Raw genomic sequence first — 6,305 nt, forward strand, 5'->3', positions numbered from 1 at the left:
GAATAAGCATTTGCCAATGTTCAAACGTTGTTTGTGAGTGGAAAAACGTTCAAACGCTACTCTGAGATGAGCTGCATGCTCAGTTGGGGAAGTGTTAGCCACTAAATCATCAGGTAGGCATCGTATGTTGTGAGTGGAAAAACGTTCAAACGCTACTCTGAGATGAGCTGCATGCTCAGTTGGGGAAGTGTTAGCCACTAAATCATCGTCAAGGTAGGCATACACAAACGGTAAGCCGCGTAAAACCTCGTCAATGAAACGCTGAAACGTCTGGGCTGCATTTCAAAAATCAAAGGGCACACGCGTGAATGCTAAAATTCCAAACGGTGTTGTGATGTCTGTTGTAGGAATGTCATCCGGGGCTACGGGTGTGTGGCAGGGTGTTCGTACGAGATCGAGTTTGGAGAAGTTTGTGTGGCATAGGGTATTGCGAAATCGTGGATATGTGGGATGGGATACATGTCTGGGATGGTAGCGTTGTTGAAAAAACGGTAATCTCCACAGGGTCTCCAATCATCTTTAGATTTCTTAGGTACCATATGTAGGGATGATATTCAATGACTCGACGAAGGATGGATGATGCCGAGTTCGAGCATGTGTTCGAACTCGTGTTTTGCGATTAGTAGCTTATCCGGATGAAGTCGGCTGGGATTGGTATGGACAGGTGGACCTCTCGTCTGAATGTGGTGAACGACGGAATGAGTGACAGGTTGGGTGTACAGACATGGATATGTAAGGGTTGGAGGATCCCTAAATATGTCAGCAAAATGCGAATCCGGTAAGATAACTCGGATACCTGTGGATGAAGTTGGGGCATTAATTCCGTTGACTGAGAGTGAAGTAAGCGTGTCTAAGAGGCGTTTGTGTCGCACGTCGACAGATAGATTGTAATGGGTCAGTAAATCTGCACCGATGATGAGTGTTTGGACGTCGGCCAAAAGGAAGATCCGCTTGAACGCACGTCGCAATTCAAGGTCAAGGGTGAGGAAACGTTCGCCGTATGTAGCGATGTGGGTACCGTCAGCGGCTTGTAAGGAGAAAGAAGCGGAATCGGGAAGTGGATTGCTATGTGGCAGCGCACTAACTTCAGCTCCCGTATCTACGAGGAAACGTAGACCACTTGAACAATCGGTGATGTGGAATAGGCGACTTGAGCGAGAAGGGCCACAGACAGTCGTCGCCGTTACTGACTGACCGGGGTGTTTAAACGGGTGTAGTAACGCGGCTTGAAGGAACTAGGTGGTTGACACTTGCGTGTATCTGGGCCATAAGATTGGTGATACGAGCACCAAGAGGGACGGGCACGAGACAACGATCTGGATCGTGAAAGTGGTCGATGCCTGTTGATCTCCAACCGTTGCAGGCGATCGGTCAAAGCAACAAACTTGGCTTGTAGGTGCGATATAGAAGCAAGAAGCGGGTCGGAATCTGTAGTGGGCGCGGGGCGGGAGTCGGAGTTTTTGGGGTTACCGGGATATGTTTTGTGGACCTTATGCGCCATTTCCACCGCTAGCTTACGGCCGCAGAGGAGACTGCGCATGTGGCGAAGCATTTGCTATGGCGATCTGTCCCCAAGTTCGACAGTGGTGAATAGATCCCGTAGCATCCTGCTTTCTGATTTCCCTTTCCTACTTATGACGGCCGCTCGAAGGGCGTCATACGGATTTTCCTGGGGAATATCTTCCAACAGATCTTCAACTTCTGTTGCTGCATCACAAGGAAGATGCTGGACAACATAGGAAAACCGGGTGAATTGGGAAGTGGTGCGTCGAGTAGTAAAAACGGCCTCCGCCCGGTGAAACCATACCCTGGGGTTGCGTGGATTGTAATCTGGTAAACGTACGCTAATCGCATTCTCGACTAGATCCGCTGAATCAAAGTGTGCCTCCATAATTACCGGGCAAAAGAACCAAAATTACGACGACTTGAAAGGAAAAGCTTTCAAAAAATATAAAGAAATATTCGGGCTCACCAAATTTGTGGTGGTCTGGCTACCCAATAAGTCAGTTTACCAGGAGTGCGTGGCAAAGAAATAAAAATAATTAAGCTAGTTTTGGTATACAAAAATAAAGGGATCAGATGGTACAGACTCACTAACAATTGTTCCCTTTAAAATAGTTCGTCGTTGGCCCAGGTCAGCGAATAAAAATGTTTTGGTACCAGAGTTAGTACATGAGACTCGCGAATGACCGCTGCAAGCGCGAGCGAAATCAGAAGAGAGAGTCGGAGCACGTAACCACGCTTGTATTATGAAAAATTGTACAAGTGCGCGTTTTTGTAGTTTTTCGTATTTAAACAGAAAGCGATTATGCAATTGATGAAATACGTAGTGTTATAATGGAAGCAAAATAAAGGTACAAAACGCCACAATGGTGAACGTGCGCGTCAGGATGTTCACTAAGATTATCTGGCATTATCAATGATTTTTGCTGTCCTGAGCTACCAGAATATATGTTTTTCATTTGTAGTGGTAAGAAATAAAGGGCCTGAAAAGAGAATGAGTCTGCTTGCCCTAGTTTCCTTCCCAACTGCTACACAGGGCAACCTGATTCAGCTTATACATCGTCAAATTGTGCTCCAGACTTTGGGATATATTTCTAGGACGACCGTTGCATTCGCCGGATGAGATCGACTTTTCAAAAACGACGATGTTTTCAAAATTACCACTTCTTGTTTAAGTGTGCCTTTCCACGGGATTCCCCCACAAATTGTGGACATTTTGTTTAAGTGAGCGTTACCTCCATCTCGAACTTGAAGTGGATGTTTAGTTGTAATAAAATATCGCGCGATGCAATAAAAGGTGAATCGATCACAATTGGTGAAGGTTTTAGGTAGTTCCGGTAGGGAAATAATTTTTGGAACTTAGTAGAGACCACATTGTTCTCGTGGATGTTGCACACGACAGAACGCTACTGCTGTAACTAAATTTAACCTTGTATCTGAGCTCGACTGGACGAATGATGAATAGTACGTTTTCAGTCCCCGACGATAGCTTTTCCGAGCAACTGTCACTACAGTCGTATTGATTACATTCGGTAACCTCATGCATGCTATCAAGAACTTAAGGCTGCAGGTGATAATGCCCCCCTGCTCGCAGGTGTTATTTTGCCGCTTGACAGCGGTATTGAGACTCCGCATTGCAAAATGCAAAAACTACCAGGTTCTCCATGGCCGGCTTCGAGCAGTCGCTGGATATTATGCCGTTAAATACGTATATGCTGACCTGATCTAGCGATCCAGTTATCCCATTTACCAGCCAATATATGCTGACCTGCTCATCCTACTATTGGGACCGAACCTAGGTGGATGGGGCTAGAGGAGGCACAATACCGCGATGAGAACTTAGCCAACGCACACAACTGACCTCCAAGATGCACAATAAGCTGGCCGAAGCGTGCACAGGAAAAAGGTTAAAGTTGTGCCACATGGAAAGTTTAATTTTATTGATGGTTTAATTAGTATACTAGTACAGTATATTATGCCGAGAAGCGTATGACCTTCTCGATGCGCAGTGTTCATTGAGCTATTGATGTACTGATATGGGGCGAAATATCATTACAAAGAAGGCTGCTGACAGAGTGGTTGAAATACTTACTTCATGCAGGGGGCAGTTCAGTGCGATATTCTCGTAGAGGAACATTTACATACCGTCATCTTCAACGGCTGATCCGCATCGAGAGATTTCTCATGGGTTGGCGCCTGCAGATTATAACTCTCAAAAAATACGAGCTTTACATGAAATGCATGAGATCTCAATAACGGACTAACAGTCTAGTACTGATGGGCTTTGTATGAGTCACATGAGATCATTGCCCATTCCCTCTACTTGTCCATTAGCTCCTCCCTGGAACCGGTAATATGGACGCACATGGACTTCCGGTGGACACTGCAAGGATTCTCTGTTTCATAAGATGCCTTGTTTGCAAACCCGTTAACGAGCGCAATTTTGTTATTCGGACGGGCCGGAGACTATGAACCAAAATTAAATTCATCATCTGTGAACTAACCTTTTGGATAAGCCTGAAGAGCCTCACCGCATAATAGACAAGGTTCACCGTCGCAACAGTCGGTGCGATATGCTAGAAAAGGCATGCACACTATCTGGCGCGGGTGTCAGCTACCTTGGAACGCCACAAACTTTAATTTAGTTAACCTAGGTTGACCTCACAGTATCATAGTCCAGCCTTGGCAGTCGCGGCCGCAAGCGCCCCAAAGCGAGAGAACATTAACACGTGATCACTCGACAGACCACGTTCAGAACACAGACGTCACCCTCCGGCTTTCCTGTTCGTCGCGGTGATCGATGTATGCATATCAAATTCTCGCATGAACTACTCGACGTGTTGGGACACCTTTTATATGGCGGGCTACGGAATGGATTACTTGGTCTTTAAGGCGACCATCGGCATCCTTCATAAGGTTGTTGCTCACCTTAACAAAGTGAACCACTCCGGATTGTGCGTGTACCGCTCGTTCTCGGGTGGTGTAAAACAAGTGGGTCGTGAGATAAAAGTCCATTTGGTAAGCAGTTGCAGATCTTATCGGAATCTGTGTGCCGATATCATGGTAAACAACGTCCTTCTCTACGGGATTATCTGGTCAAGCCGCACTGTGGAATGTGTTCACGGTTCGCAGAATGTTTCCATAACCAAAAATACATGGATCTTATATGGTAAATGTGTGCTTCCCGGTGGCCTTGCGAATGCGGAATCAGCACAACAGGACAGTAACGGACAAATGGTATTTTCGAGTGACGCGTGATGCCAGAACCTCCGAGCGGGCAAAACAAATTTGGAGCTGGGTTTCTATAAGTTATTCTTAATGTGAGACACAAATCCACAAAATATACAAAACTTCAAAGCAGATACTCGCCCACAAAAACTGCCCATTTAAAATGCAAAAGTACGAACCAAATGAGCGAACAGGGCCCGCGTGAGACAGTCACACGTGCGTAAAGACGCCTACAGATGGCTCGATGACCTCAAGGCCAAATGCATGAAGTGGTGAGGACAAAAAAACACCAGTTCAAACACACGCACTAGACACAAAAGCAACAATCCCCCTGTAACGACTTCACACATCTCCCGATATCAGGTGAATTAAAAACTCCATAGGTTTCCTGAAAGGGGATCAAACGTGTCGGATAAAGTGAACATTTCCAGAGGCGCTGAACGAAGTCATTCAACAGAGCGCTTGGAGTCAACACATCGCTGCACCCACCAGATACCGCACAGGCCAACTACCATCCCTCCCGGACTCGGTCATCACCAACGAAAGGCACTTCGTTGATCAGGTAACGATTATGCAATTGACAAAACACATAATGATTTAGTTGAAGCAAATTAAAGGTACTAAACACGACAGGAGTTTCCGGCGAGCCGCTACAAATGGGTATCCGGACTCAGATCTCCACGAAACGNGTAGTCCTTGTCCTCTTTCCCTTGGAGTATCGTCACCTTCGAGATGACCTATTTTTGACTTACACCACGTCTGAACAGGTCTGGTTTTCCCCGTTGACTCAGCCGACGCGGGCGGGGCATAGAAAGAAGATTTTCAAGCGCACGGCGAACACTTTCATTCGGCAACATTTTTCTTATTTCGGAAAGTACCTGCGTGGAATAATTTTCCTCTGAGAGTCGTCCACGCTTCGTCTAGAATCCAGTTCAAAGCACTGTTAGACAATTTATATGCGAGTCCTCGCGCTGGCAAGCATTCTGCTCCTCGCTGACAACATAAAGAGCAGTGCTATACCTTTTCCACTTGTGCCTTTCAGGTGAAGCATAGCCGCTGAACGACAAGAGCAAAACTAACCCGGGAAACCTGGGCAAAGCTTCGATCCGTGAATCAATAAATCAAACTTCGGATCCATGAATCCGTAGAAAAGCTCACTTAACAGATCATCCTTGCAGGTAATTTGCGGAAAAATTCGTTCTACGTAGACAATCTTCATGGTAAAGTGTTAACTCTGAAAGCGTCGTAGCTTTCAAGAAGTCAATTCTATCGCACGTGCACCATTTATCGCGGATACACGGATTGATACAGAGGATCGAGGCTATTGCCCAAGTTTCCCGGGTCGCTTTTGTTCCTGTCGGTCAGTGGCTGTCGTTCACCTGAAAGGCACAAATGAAAAAAAGGATGTAGCACTGCTCTTTATGTTCTCAGTGCGGGGCAGTATGCTTGCCGGCGCAAGGATTCGCATGAATAAATGTCTAATAGTGCTTTAAACAGGGTTCTAGAAGGAGCGTGGACAACCTTCGGAGGAAGGTCATTCCACGCAGCTACTACCCGAAACGAGAAAAAAATTT

The sequence above is a fragment of the Opisthorchis viverrini genome (genome assembly GCF_000715545.1).
Source record: "Opisthorchis viverrini unplaced genomic scaffold opera_v5_60, whole genome shotgun sequence".
NCBI classification, from domain to species: domain Eukaryota; kingdom Metazoa; phylum Platyhelminthes; class Trematoda; order Opisthorchiida; family Opisthorchiidae; genus Opisthorchis; species Opisthorchis viverrini.